The 15,113-nt window shown below is 37.6% G+C and overlaps 2 long non-coding RNA genes across 2 annotated transcripts; both read left to right on the top strand.

Annotated features, from left to right (window-relative positions):
* The first annotated feature begins 5,344 nt into the window (after positions 1 to 5,344).
* Positions 5,345 to 6,310, top strand: LOC145051357 (uncharacterized). Its single transcript, XR_013683567.1, has 2 exons — positions 5,345 to 5,902; positions 5,998 to 6,310. It is a non-coding gene; the product is annotated as an uncharacterized LOC145051357 (long non-coding RNA).
* A 7,512-nt stretch (positions 6,311 to 13,822) lies between these two features.
* On the top strand, positions 13,823 to 14,795 carry LOC145051356 (uncharacterized). Its single transcript, XR_013683566.1, has 2 exons — positions 13,823 to 14,346; positions 14,442 to 14,795. It is a non-coding gene; the product is annotated as an uncharacterized LOC145051356 (long non-coding RNA).
* Positions 14,796 to 15,113: the final 318 nt, after the last annotated feature.

Here is a 15,113-nt window from a genome sequence, read left to right as displayed (position 1 = left end):
CGGGCGGGGTTGGTTCGGGATTTCCGCGAGTAGCTGGGCGAGGCATCTTTCTGTCATGAAACGGAAAGATGTTGAGTGTACGTGGTTTCTGTGAGGCTGTGATCCTACTAACTAGGTGTATGATACGAACCTAAACATTACTACCATCGAGTATACAATCATAACGTCTCAACACATAACAACTGGTAATATCATAGCAAAACACACAAAAGTTCATTAATATTATCCGCATTTAATACAAGGAAATTTGCTCGTAGGAGCATACATATGTGACACTAATCCGACAGCATAACGGCTCCATGAGTAGTGTAGTCACTTAAACATAGAGCCGGAGTACATAACATAGTTCCTAATGACCTACTATGATAAGTCTATCCCTAACCGCGATGAGCTGCGTCAGGAGGTGGTGCCGAAGATGTGGATGCTCCCTGAAGACGAGCCACCAAGCGTTCTGCGTCCTGAAGTCGAGACTTCCACCTCACCTGCCTCATGTGAAACTCCCGGAGGACGTCACGCGTCTCCTGTTCCGCACGCTCGACCCTAGTCCACAACTGGCGTACTTGATCAGCGGTGCCCTGAGCAAGGTCGCCGGTGTCCCGTAATCGTCTCACCATGACCGGTAGGGCTCGGTCGGCCGGTCCTCCGTCCCTCAGATCGAAGAACTCACGTGACATGCCAAACGGGGGTCGCTGTCCCTGATGTCTGCTCCATCTCCAGAGATCAATGCCCCAAGGAGGGGTAGGTCCAGTGGGGCCCACACGGTAAGTAGGCACCCTGATCGGGTAAGGGGGGTCGATGACCTCGGACTCTGCGTCCGAATCACCCCCTTCGCTGTCATCGAGCTCCTCTCCGAAATGTTCTTCGTCTTCTTCGGGTTCGGCAGGCTCGCCCTCGACTTCTGCCTCCGGTTCCCCGTCAGATTCCTCTTCGGGGTCCTCCTCAGGTTCCTCTTCAGGCTCTTCCTCAGGCTCCTCCTCCTCTAGCCACCCGTTGTTTCCCTGATTAGGGAAGTAGGGGTCTCCAGGGTGATGAAAACCAGCCATGCTGTCTGCGCGAGTACGTAAATATGCTAACATTATTCCTAGGATGCTATGACTATTGTACAGACTAAGCAAACATTCTCTTTTTGGGTGATAAAGGGTATAGTTTTAGGTTCCCTAGCTATCCCGATCTCATCAAGACGTGTGTTAGTTTTACCTTGGAGAGAATGTAGTTGATCAGGCTACATTCACTCCTTGGTATCACTAAGAACAGTCCCGAATTAACCGAGATACCAGTGTTATTGTGTTTGATTCAGCGTTAGGTCCTTATCCCTAATGCAAGCAAGTGTGTTTTATTTACTTGTTTTGTTCAGAGTTATGTTAGTCCCTCTTTTTGGTTTATAGTTGCATATCAATGTGTGGCTCGACATGCTAGTTCACTATAAACAAAGCTCTGATACCAACATGTCACACCCCCGAACCAGACGGCGGAAACGTCCAGGGGCTGTCGTGACTCAATTGAATACCATAACATTGAATATATGAAACATAACAACATTCGTCACCATGCATTAATATAGTACAACCAGTAGAATTTACATGAAGTATATTGTTTAAAACATTACATTCCCAAAAATAAATTGTTCGATTCGTACACCAATACACTGCAAGCCATCACTGAATATGATTTCCTTTGGTTCACTGGTTCCCTGAGAATACAAGTATTTTGAAAAACGTCAACATATGAAATGTTGGTGAGTTCATAAGTAGTGTTTGAAATCCAATGTTTGTATTGTTTGAAAACCACCAGAAAATCCGATATTTTCTGAAAAGAAAAAGCTTTTGAAAACGTATGTGAAGATCCATAGGTATGCTTGTTTGTTTCTATACTTGTAAAAAAACGTTTGTGAAGATCCATAGGTATGCTTGTTTGTTTCTATACTTGTAAAAAAAATTGTTCATTGAAGTTGTATGCATTTCAAATCTGTATGTATTGAAAACCCTAGGAAAACCCGATGTTCTCCTAATTCCTTGAATTACATGAAGTTACATTGAAACCATTGCATAGCGTATAGTGTCAGTCCCAGGCGACGTTGGATTATTTTTGAGCATGATTAATTACTACAAACCCGCATTACACAAACGCCCAGTTTATAGCTATACTAACGATCCCGAAGGCGTCGTCTGTACTAATCACGTTATCCAGCCGCCCTGACTACGTGTCGTCCCACATCCGAAGAGAAAGAGGGCACGAAGACCTCGATGACTCTAATAGCCGGTTGGGGATAAAATGTGTACGAGGGGTCCCCGACCCGCCTCGCAAAAATGTAGACTTTACTAGCAATACCAAAGGACCCTTGGGGACCAGTAGTATACAAGCCATTGAAAGTCCCTCTACGTTGTGCCAAGTCGGTGAAACCCAACACTTCGTAGAAAAAAAATGTCTTCGAGCCTTAAGATCAGGTCATTGGGCTAGCTAGGCCCAACAAACAAGATTTTACACTTTTGGGGCCCAAAGATGGTGCGTAGACGTCTGTGCACACTCGCATGTAAATTGAGTTCCCAAACGTTATTTGTATGAATCGTAGTGTCGTCGTGTTAGTAGTTTCGGATTTTCATTGGTTCGAGACCGAACCAATTCGTTTCACAACGATTTTGGTATTGTAGTGTATTGTATTTCGTCGATAGTCGCGGTACCATGGATTGATCAATTACATGTATTGAAATAGCCTTGGAAGTTTTCTGTTTCAGCCCCTCATTGTTTGTAAAATTTACTTTTTCAATCCTTTAGTTAAATACTTTCCGGTTTGGTCCTTAAATCAATTTTCTTGACATTTTAACACCAAAAATTATTGAAATTGATATTTTTCAGCATATTTTTCATAGAAAACAGTTTAAGTCCCTGAAATTTCAGTTTTCTCGGTTATAACCCTTCCTTTTCGCAATTTTGACAATTTTGGCCCAAATTGTAAAATTTTTGCAACTTTGGTCCTTTTTAAATTTAAAAAGCGTTTTAAACCTTTAAAAAGGACTTGGAACACTTATAGTCCACTGTTTTACAGAAAAACACAGTTTTGGCCCTCCAAAACAGAAAATCTCGCATAATGGGCCTCATTGGGCCGAAAATGTCATTTTTAGCCCATTAAGCTTGAAATTTATGTTTTTAATCCTCTAAATGAGTAATTTGACACACCTCATCCATCAGAATTCGTGATATGTCATTTTGGGCCCTTAATTTTGTATTTTTCACATTTTTGGCCCAAATTTTGTGTTTTTAACCCAAAGAAAATTGTTACTAAACCACTTAACCATTTTTCTTGAAACACTTTGTATTTAGAAATATATTTGAAGCTAAAATCATTTAACACAAGATATATCTCGGTTTTGAGGGGTTTTATGGCTAGATCCAACATTATAACACACAAATGCATACATATAAGCATGGAAATCATACAAGGCATACAAAACACATATAGATCTACACTTTCACTTGTATTCCCCCCCCCCCCCACAAAACTCATAAAAACAGAAAATAGGGGGTATGAAGCTCACCTTGGGTGTGGTTTCGGTTTTTGGAAGAAAAGATGGAGGAAAACTTGATGATTTTTGGCCTTAGCACCTTTCCTTGGTAGATCTCGAGTTTGGTATGCTTCTAAGAGGTAAGATCACGATTTTTGCATGGATTAGGAAAGGATTTTGATAACAAAAAGAATCTAAGTCATAGATCCAAGCATAATCTTACCTTAGATGAAGAATTTTGTGGAAATTTCCTCTTGAATGCTTCCTAAAACTCGAGATTTTTGAGTGGAGAGGGAGGGATGTTCTTGAGTGTTCTTGAGAGGGTTTTGAGACATTTTTGTGGTGTGTGTGTGCTTGTGGCCGAGTGTGAGAGAGAAGAGAAGAAGAAATGACTTTTGAAGTGATATGCATGGAGATATGGACTAAGGTGCATGGAAACATGTTGGGTAATAATGAGGTGGCAAGCAAATAGTCAACTCTTCCATTTCTCCTTGGGCTTGGGCCTTGGGCCGAGAATTTGAAAGGGAAAAGAAAATTTTGGGCTTTTTCCTTAAGCCCAAAATTAGAGTTAGTTAGGGTGTGTTTTATACCTAAAAGAATGTAGTATGATTTTTTTTTTCCATTTTTGTTGAACTAGTTTAGGGTATTCATGGATCAAAGCTTTCAATTCATTTCATTCTAGGCCCAATATGGCCCAAAATGCTGAAATAAATTAGATGTGGGTCCAATTAGAGCCCATTTAGGGTTCTAAACCCAAGATAGTCAAATTGGAAGTTTATTGGTCCATTAGGTCCAATAAGGAAGTTCTAGTCCAAAATGGACCTAAATAAGAACTTCTAGTGTTCCCAATTGTTTGATGACTATTTGTAGTACTTGCATGATGTATTTGATTGAAGTTTTTGATTCACATTAGCTTGAATGTATAGATTACATGACACAAAATTTCCAGTTGTGACAGATCTGCTTGATTGACTTGTTGCCTGTGAATTGCTATATGATTGTATGTTTATGTGCACATGGTTGTTTGGACTGGAGTTGGGTTGAGGCGGGTCCTGCTGTGTGCTGTAGGCCAAGATACCCAGGGCGGACCGGTTGTCCCGAAGGCCCAGCGAGCGGTCCGGATAGGCTGTAGGCCCCGAAAGGGCGGACCAGACGTGCCGAAGGCTCGGAGAGTGGACCAGGTGGATTGAAGGCCTGGGAGCGGGCGGACCAATCACACTGCAGACTCGATGTATGTGGATAGACTCAGAGGGTGGACCAGGTGGACTGTAGGCCGGTGCGACGGACCAGTCACACAGTAGACCCGAAGTGCATGGCTGTTCTGTGATCGGATATGTTATGGCATGTTATGCGTGTATGGTATTTGTGGTTGGTAGTTTGGGGATATCTCACTAAGCTTTCGGGCTTACAGTTGTGGTTTCATGTTTTTCAGGTTCTTCAGGAGACTGTGGCAAGGCGAAGGCGTGATCGTACCGCTCCTCATGATTTCGTAGTATTGTGATTCTGGGAACACGTTAAATGTTTTGTATTGAAAACCTTTTCGTAAAGATTTAATGGAATCGAAATGTTTTTGAAAAATTTAAAATTGGTTGTATTTTTCGGTCGTTACAATGAAAACCGCCTCTTGACACTTTTTGAGTTTAAAATAAACCACCAGAACTATTTTTGTCACTTAATTAACAAAAGGGACAGTTTCGGTATTACTTGACAAGTGTAGGGCTGTTTAGGGAAGTAATTTGAAAAATGGGGGTTGTTTAGTAAATTTCATTAACCATCATTGACCAGTTTCAATCAATATTTTCCAATGGGATTTATTTTGATACCACTTGGTATTTGTACGGGCTGATGTGGTTATTTATCATAACAAAAAGAGTTTAGGGCTTTTGTCCCCTCATCTTGCCCGTTCGATCCAAAAAAAGGAATCAGATGCGAGGAAGAAGCACAAACGACACATACACACGTCTTCAGCGGCTCATCCGTTAAGAGAAGGGAAAAGAGATTGAAGGCGGCAACAGGTGGCTCGGTGGAGGAAGTCCATTATGAAGAGGAGGGAGAAGGGGTATCCTATCTCCGGAAAACCTTCTGAGGGCTCTTTCTCATCGCCGGCAGCAGGAAAACGAATGGGTAACAACAACAACGACTTGCGGCGGTGGAGCAGGTGTCGAGGTGGCTATTCGATGGTTGAACATGAGGAACGCCACCGGTGCTTGGCTGATCAAAGGAGACAGAAAGAGAGGGGTGAGAGCAGCGGCTTTTGCTGTTATCTGTGGTGGTGAGAGGGAGGCTGTTTCGACGGCTTCCCTTGGTTGTTCTTATCTTCGATCCGACAATAAGCATTTCACCAATGAGGGGTGAACGAATCCGAAGCAGTTGGGTGTTTGCGGTTTGTTTCAATTAATCAAGTAAGGCACAAGAACAACAAAACTTCTTCTTCTTTGATTGTTTAGATAGGAACTAATGAACGATTGGATATATGGGCTTTGTTTTGATTATCAAGGAATGTGTAAGAAAAGAACCAAAAGAAGAGGTTGTTGGCCTCTTGTTGTTTCTTGGCAGCCACGATCAAAGAAGAAAGGAAGAAGAAGATGGAAGAAAAGGTTTCTGACTTTTTGGTTTTGGGCAACCACAATTGTAGAGAAGAAACGATAATAAAACAAAGATCAAGTGTTTTCAATTGTGTGTAGCCTTGGATAAGTTGAAGTGTATAAGAAACATAATTTTCAATTTCACTCATTGGTTGTACTTTTAGATAAATTTAGAAGCAATGTAATGCTTCAATCATTCTATGTATTGATGTATATATTAACATATATTTTCTATATGTATTAACTTGTATTGAGTCATGTGATAGAAAATATAAATATAGATGCTATAGTTATATTGTTGAAAGTTTATATTCAACTAAGCATGACTCAAAGTGTCAAAAGTACAATGTCATATTTGGATATCTTAAAAATGATAATATTTTCTTAACTTTCTCAATTTGTGTGCCTTTGATCCGGATACGAAATAATTTTTCTGAAAATGACAACTGATAATCTCGGTTATAAGGTTTCTAAAAAGTCGAACGGATCTTAAATCCGATAAGTAGAACTACGGCAAAATCCGTTTAAAATTTCACGATTTATAAGATTCGATTTAATCTCAACGATAAGGGTTTTGAGCCGTTTTGAGATGTTCTAAAAACAATTATGAATATGACATATTTAATATATATTATAAGCATAAATTTTTCACGCAATTGGTCTTTTTTGCATAACGGTTTGCGGTGGTTTGACCGTCAAACTCTGACCAATTTTTACTCGTTGTTACATTATCCCCCCCCCCCCCCCCCCCCCCCCCCCCCGTTGAAAGGAATTTCGTCCTGAAATTCAACGTGTAGATAAAACATTATAAAACAACTCGTGACATTTTCTTTTCGCTTGATTCACACATGATCATTCTATGGTCGTTTTAAGTCGCATAACTAAAGGTTGGTTACCCAGATGAATAGATGGCTCTATTCTAATCTCTACAAAAAGAAATGAATAGGGAATACGATCAAATCAATTCTTTCAAGGTTGTCAAATCTTATATACAATTCTATCGCGGGTACTTTCCTAATTATGAAATATTTGCACGGTTTCCTAACTCACTTTATTGAAACAGAGATGACAAATGTGTCATCGGATCGACACCCCTTGAGATTTGGCGTATGAAAAAGCGTCCTATGCAACGTTTAGTTCTCAAGATAGCTTGATATAAACATTAGGACTAAATTCTATTAAGAATTTCTAAGTTCCTTTGAGCTGCATGTTTAACATGACTCGTTGTTTAAGCTGAATCATTTCTCTATAAGAGTAGGCGTTTAAAAGCTACACAGTCTTCGACTTGGAAGTCGAGAGACTTATATTTTTCATTCACTTAACTCTCTTGTCGTTCATGACCAGTCTAAAATCTTTCTTCGTTTCACATAATCTTTGTTGTGATCTCACAAACGATTCTTGGATTCACATGCAACACATCACTTGCATGCTCTTTTTTTTTTAAATTTTGTTTCTTCAATCATTGCCCAACTTATCGGGGATCAACACTTTCGTCGTACAAAGCCTCAAGCCTTGAGATCTTTATGCTAGTGTGACAACTAACATTGTAGGAAACTCAATTAATGGAAATGAGTATTCCATGCAATATTCATAGTCTATCATACAAGATGGTTCATTCGGTCTAACCGTGCTAAAGGATTTTCAATGGTTGTCAAAACTAATAGTTGAATCTACTATCTTAGTAAGGGAGGATAGAGATTGGCACCTTGTGTAGTCTGACGATTTCTTTGGCAAGTACTGGTTAGCTTTTCCATTTCGCATGGTTCTTAGATTAGCAGGAAGTAGGCGTACTCAGTCAATCTTTGGACCACTACCCGAATATAATTAGAAACCATTAGGTTTCTTGGGTAGTTTTGATATAAAGTCCATTAACGTTGGTTGCCATTTGTACTTGCGTATTTCTCTACCATTACTCTAGTCCTGAGTGTTTCTAACTTTTTGCATTTGGTACAAGTCTGACATTTGTCCACTCAAGTGGCAATCTCCTCTTTCATGCACGTTCATCACTTCAATTCTTTCAAATCTAAAAACATTTAGTCAGAGCCTGGATGGATGGGACACTCTTATCTATGAGCTTCGTCTAAGACTATGCTCTCGTGTTCACTGCACTTAGGCGTACACATTTGGTTTATAAAGTATCATGTCCCGTCATCCCTAAGCTTGACTTATTTATCCATCTTTCACAGAGTTTCTCTCGTAAAGCCTTACCTCTCTCAGAATCTTGAGTTAAACTTCTCGAATATGAGCCGTAGGTTGTGAATGGATATTCATAATCAACATTCGTACTCAACGAGGTTTGGTACGTTCTTTTTGGCTCAAGACATTTTCTACTATGTCAATCTCACTACAATGTTAACGAATCTCACCCATCATGATGACAACAATTTTCTCATTTATGTCATTCAACCAAAAGCATAGGAAAAAACCTTTTCTCAATTCCTCTATGTTCACATCAATCCTTTATGTACACGTTGTCGTGGACGAACAAGTTCTCTATTCTTTCAGAAGGGTAGGATTTGTGCAATACACCATAGTTGTTCCAACTTCTATAATATATTCTCTTGCTTATTTTTCCAGTTGGACTTTGTTTCCTTTTTGGTGTTAACATAGTTGATAATTGAGCTAGCATAAAAAAGTTCTCGATGGATCACTGGTAGTATCCAACATAAATTCTTTTGTTGTTAAAATTCCAGCGTTCATTTCTTGGGAAGAAGTCTTCGCTTAAACTTCCACATTTTATCAAATCTTTCACATTTGATTGAATTCTTCACATTTTATCAAATCCTTCACATTTGATAATATCCTTCACATTTCATCAAATCCTTCATATTTGATTAAGTCCTTCACATTTGATCTTTATGGCGAGAAAGCATCTTTAGGTTCTTCTCTGACTTTCCATTAGAAATGACTATGTCTTTCTCGTGGGGTAGGCTTCGTCATACAATTTCCTTATAGTACAAATCTAGACACAATGGGGAAGTAACTGATTCATACATATGATAATGTCGAAGCTTCTGCGCGGATTTGGCATAAAGTCTATAAGTAAAGATCGATCGTTCATGGTTATAGTTAAAAGAGGGTCGTATAGGACCTGACGTGACGCAAACCAAACAATGTCTTATAGAAAACAATATTGGACTTTCGAAGACATACGCACGAGATTGACGTGACAAACATGATTTGGTAAGTATTAGGATGAAATTTATTAACATTTCGCGAGTATATTTCCGACATCTCACTAGTTGACTCTACTTTACAGGTTCCTTTCCATCTAGCGGATTCTTGAGTTAAAATAGGTTTAACTTTAAGGTTCACGAATATTCCGCCACACACCTAAAACAAAAATACTCTAGCATACGAGTGCTTAATATGAAACACACCAGTTACTACTGATGTGTCATGGATTTCATTCCTTGTTTCGATCATGATTGCTCTGAATCGAGTTTTCACCTCCTAGTTCTGTAGTCTTGGGTAGTTTCTCTAAAAGAGCCCATTTTCACTATTTTCATAACAAGCTTTTCTTCCACCAATTGTTGTTCTAATCTCTGCATTTCATCTCTTAGTATCACACTCCTATGAGCCTCACCTGTAGTCCTTCTCAAGTCGTGGCATAAGCAGAGTCGATGCCCACAATTTACACATAATAGTTCTACTTGGTAAAATTTATGTCTTTAAAAGTGTAGGTGACCACTTTACACGATTGCTTCCTACACAAGAGCTGAGATGAAATACCAATTCCATATTTTCACTCCAGAGAGTCATTCCTACTATCCATTCAACGTCATAGAAGGATCTAGGTTGATGTTACTATTACTTCCATGTTTGTTGCTTTTGAAATCTACCTTGTTCAAAGTCGTTGTTCCTGTTGACTTATAAGTCACCAAAGTGTTCACTACTAGTTATTCGATTATTATCTTGATCGTAGTTGCGACAAGCAATCGTGAGGGTGTTGGACGATTACTGACTCATCTCTTGTGACACATATCTTTGTCTCATTATAATTAGTTTCAAGGAGAAATAAGTCGTGTGGAAATATTGCTGTGAATATAAGTGATAAAATTACAATTAGGCTAAACGTGTAAAATTGATGCAGTTTTGCCCGAGATTTACTCTACTACGATTATTAGATGTAGCGAACTTTTACAGTACCACCAAGGGTGAAATTTTACAATTAGAACGAGTGAAAAGAAACAACCATGTATTGGGATAATTTGTACAAACTCACGAAGAATATGTTGTAGAGAACGTTGACTACAACATTATGTATTGACTATATCTCGAGTTATGACGTTTTGGATTTATATGAATCAAGATATCTTGGGAACTATACAAGATGTCTAACAACTTTAATGATTCACGTTTTTAATATCCTCCTTTAAAAAGGCTAACAAATGATGGATGGTTGGAGTAGATGTCCTTCTTTTGAACTTGGATGGTTCAAACATAAGTCGGACGGTTCACAACAGAAAGAAACAAATTGATTGAATACCTAATCCAAATTCGAAATGATTCGTAAATGTGTGTATTTTACACGCTATCCTTAAGATGTCTAACAAGAGTATTCATAGCATATCATAGCCGAGAAATTAGTATTCCGAGATAATCATCGGACATGATCTATGTTTATGATACTTACAGTTTCATGAGCATTTGAGGTAAATATTTGCCAAATGTTCGTAATGTATTTATTAAACTTTTTAGGGTTCTTAAGCGTTTTAAGCTATGATTTTTCCTTAAATAATCCGGACTCCAAGTGTTTTAGTCTATCAACAACCGAATCTAAGCTTAATTGTTTATCGGTCCAACCATAATTAAACATCGGTGATCAGTCTATGTCTAGTTGTGGTTCGGCCCACATACAATCAACTTAGTTAAGGTGTTTGACCTAAAACCTTGCGGTGTATTAGCATTCGATGGTTCGAGTTTATATATGTATATATGTATAACCCTATATTTGTAGGTTAAGGAATACACCTAACCTAAAAGAGTAAGCCCTAGGCTATAGTCGCGCTTTCCTAAGAAACTACTAGTTCGCTATAGCCAATAGCTCTGATACCAATCTGCCACACCCTCGGGCGACGGCGGAAACGCCGAGGTGCGCAACGTAAACCAGTAATCACAGTTATTGAACATACATTAAACAATTTAAATATATTCTTTTATTATTACTGAAATGGAAATTACATTGACAATAGTTATTGCTGAAACGGTACACACGCCTAACGATCTGGCATTCACATTTGCATGATAAGAATATCGGAGAATCTTCTGTACAAACTATTCTGGCCTTATAAATAACCTGAGAATACATGCATTAAGATACATCAACAAAATTGTTGGTGAGTTCTACAGGTTTTGACACAAAGTATTTTTACACCCAAAAATGTTTTATAAAATTTATCTGGTTGACCAGCTTTTATAAACACATATTTTTCTATCGAAAGTATAAAATAATTGAGTCATAAAAGTATATTTAAACTCATTTAGAAATGTCATTTGTTGAAATTAAAAAATACACCATTTGCAAAATATATAAGTAAACCAAACTTATAACAAATTCTTACGATTCTCATGACCGAAATGCTCTTTATATAAAGATTTGGAAATCCAATTTATATAAAATAAAGTCATCTCACACTTTGTGAAAACATAAAATAGCCAAGTTTACTCTTAAAACTTTGTACAAACGTTTGTACAGTTTATATGTAAAACTCATAAGTTTCAAATTTTATAAACATTGTAAATCCGTGTCGTATTATTAATTAAGCATTATCTTACTTAATTTGGAAATCGACACTTAACCAGTTGGGCAAACTCACCCCAAAATACTTTTCAATATCCGAAAAATTATAAACACATATTTTTACCACTCGTATAATTTCAACGACAAATATTAACCATTCTCTTTACAATTCTATTCTTTGAAACGTCTCTACTTACAGAGAATTATGTTGTACGTAGAGGTAGTTAACAACCTAAACACTCGTTCACACTCGGCCCAAATTGGGAGGATTGACTCAATCTAGATCTATACTTCTTCGAATAAAAATCTTCAACATATCAATTTGCCTATAACCGACACTATTCGTCGCTCCTCTACAAGCCAAAAAGGCACAATAAACAAGCCACACAGGCACAATATAAATATAAATGGAGGAATCGAGATCATTACTAACGTTTAAAAGCAGTCGTATAGTAACGAAGAAAGAAACACTTGACGCCTGTTGCCTCGTCAGACGAAGTTATAGCTAGCAACCACAGATGGAAAATAACCATTCACATAAATCTTTCTATAAGAAATAGATCTACACGAAGGTTCTTTATTATAAATCTATGCCGTGTACATAGACCTACAGTATATGATTCCTCTTGGATTAACGGTTATAGAGCTAGGTGTCGATTCCAGGATTTGATCCATACAACGGAAAAATACACCATCATAAAACTCTCTCTTTCACCCCTTTCGATACAATCCTCCTTCAGACACATACGGGATACATAATCCACAAAATCCATGACGATAATTTTTCAACTCATAAAATTCGTTGTTCTCTAGGGTCACTAACGCGAATCTTAGATTATTAAGATTTTCGAAGCATAGTGAAATTAGTTAAATAGTGAAATTAATGTAGCGTTCGACTATTGTGGCGATAATAATTTGTATAGTTCTTTACTTCAGCTGATAAGTAGGATGTTCGTTCGCGTAGTCGAATACTCATTTATGCAAATACTCGATAAATCGCATAATTGATATGCCGTATAATTTATTAGGTAATAATCCCAAAAAATCAGAGAATTAATTATATTATCATATGTGACAAGTTTCGTATCACAACTAAAATAATTTACATTTTTATAGTAATTGTAAAAATAAATTATATCGTTTACTTAGCAATCGTTTCCACATTATGATCGGGAGTATAATAATAATAATTGATTTTTGTTGTATTTTCAATTAATTATTATATATTTGTCAAATCTTTGTTTATAGTCGTTTAATTAAGACAATGTACATTTCCGTTGTACACAATTTTGTTGAATAGCATATTTTGTTATGTATATAATGTCTTTTTATGCTTTCTCAATATTCTCGTGTACATATATACGACGAGTATTACAATTATAATTAATCGAATAACTTATATCTTCATATCAATCTACCTATAATCGTGTGATTTTTATTAATATTAATTAATATATCACTACAAGGTATAAATATATCATATATAGCATTCTACTATTACTTATATAATTTATTAACGCTTTATACCTTTTAGATTGTTATCATCATAAAATCTTAACCAATAATAAAGTATGATGTTATTTTATGTAAAATAAACTTGAAAATCATCAAAACTTTAAATAGACACTCATGTATTCTCCCCCAAATTAAAACTGTAAAAGAGGGGCCGTAGAAACTCACATTCGGTGCGTGATCTAGATCTAGGCTCGCTTCGTGAAGCTTGTCGTGAGAAACCGCCTTTTGACACTTTTTGAGTTTAAAATAAACCACCGGAACTATTTTTGTCACTTAATTAACAAAAGGGGCAGTTTCGGTATTACTTGACAAGTGTAGGGCTGTTTAGGGAAGTAATTTGACAAATGGGGGTTGTTTAGTAATTTTCATTAACCATCATTGACCAGTTTCGATCAATATTTTCCAATTGGATTTATTTTGATACCACTTGGTATTTGTAGGGGCTGATGTGGTTATTTATCATAACAAAAAGAGTTTAGGGCTTTTGTCCCCTCATCTTGCCCGATCGATCCAAAAGAAGGAATCAGTTGCGAGGAAGAAGCCCAAACGACACATACACACGTCTTCAACGGCTCATCCGTCAAGGGAAAGGAAAAGAGATTGAAGGCGGCTGCAGGTGGCTCGGTGGAGGAAGTCCACCGTGAAGAGGAGGGAGAAGGGGTAGCCTATCTCCGGCAAACCTTCTGAGGGCTCTTTCTCGTCGCCGGCAGCATGAAAACGAATGGGCAACAACAACAGTGACTTGCGGCGGTGGAGCAGGTGTCGAGGTGGCTGTTCGATGGTTGAACATGAGGAACACCACCGGTGCTTGGCTGATCGAAGGAGACAGAAAGAGAGGGGTGGCAGCAGCGGCTTTTGCTGTTATCTGTGGTGGTGAGAGGGAGGCTGTTTCGGCGGCTTCCCTTGGTTGTTCTTGTCTCCGATCCGACAATAAGCATTTCACCAACGAGGGGTGAACGAACCCGAAGAAGGTGGGTGTTTGAGGTGTGTTTCAATTAATCAAGTAAGGCACAAGAACAACAAAACTTCTTCTTCTTTGATTGTTTAGATAGGAACTAATGAAAGATTGGATATATGGGCTTTGTTTTGATTATCAAGGAATGAGTAAGAAAAGAACCAAAAGAAGAGGTTGTTGGCCTCTTGTTGTTTCTTGGCAGCCACGATCAAAGAAGAAAGGAAGAAGAAGAAAGGAAGAAGAAGATGGAAGAAAAGGTTGCTGACTCTTTGGTTTTGGACAGCCACAATCGTAGAGAAGAAACAATAATAAAACAAAGATCAAGTGTTTTCAATTGTGTGTAGCCTTGGATAAGTTGAAGTGTAGAAGAAACGTAATTGTCAATTTCACTTATTGGTTGTACAACTTGTACTTTTAGATAGATTTAGAAGCAATGTAATGCTTCAATCATTTTATGTATTATATATTGATGTATATATCAACATATATTTTCTATATGTATAAACATGTATTGAATCATGTGATAGAAAATATAAATATAGATGCTATAGTTATATTGTTGAAAGTTTATATTCAACTAAGCATGACTCAAACTGTCAAAAGTACAATGTCATATTTGGATATTTTAAAAATGATAATATTTTCTTAACTTTCTCAAATTGTGTGCCTTTGATCCGGATATGAAATAATTTTTCTGAAAATGACAACTGATAATCTCGGTTATAAGGTTTCTAAAAAGTCAAACGGATCTTAAATCCGATAAGTAGAACTACGGGGAAATCCGTTTAAAGTTTCACGATTTATAGGATCCGATT

Source organism: Lactuca serriola, chromosome 5, assembly GCF_051521515.1.
Source record: "Lactuca serriola cultivar US96UC23 chromosome 5, Lser_US96UC23_V15, whole genome shotgun sequence".
Classification (NCBI taxonomy): Eukaryota; Viridiplantae; Streptophyta; class Magnoliopsida; order Asterales; family Asteraceae; genus Lactuca; species Lactuca serriola.
This window is presented reverse-complemented; position numbering and strand designations above follow the sequence as displayed.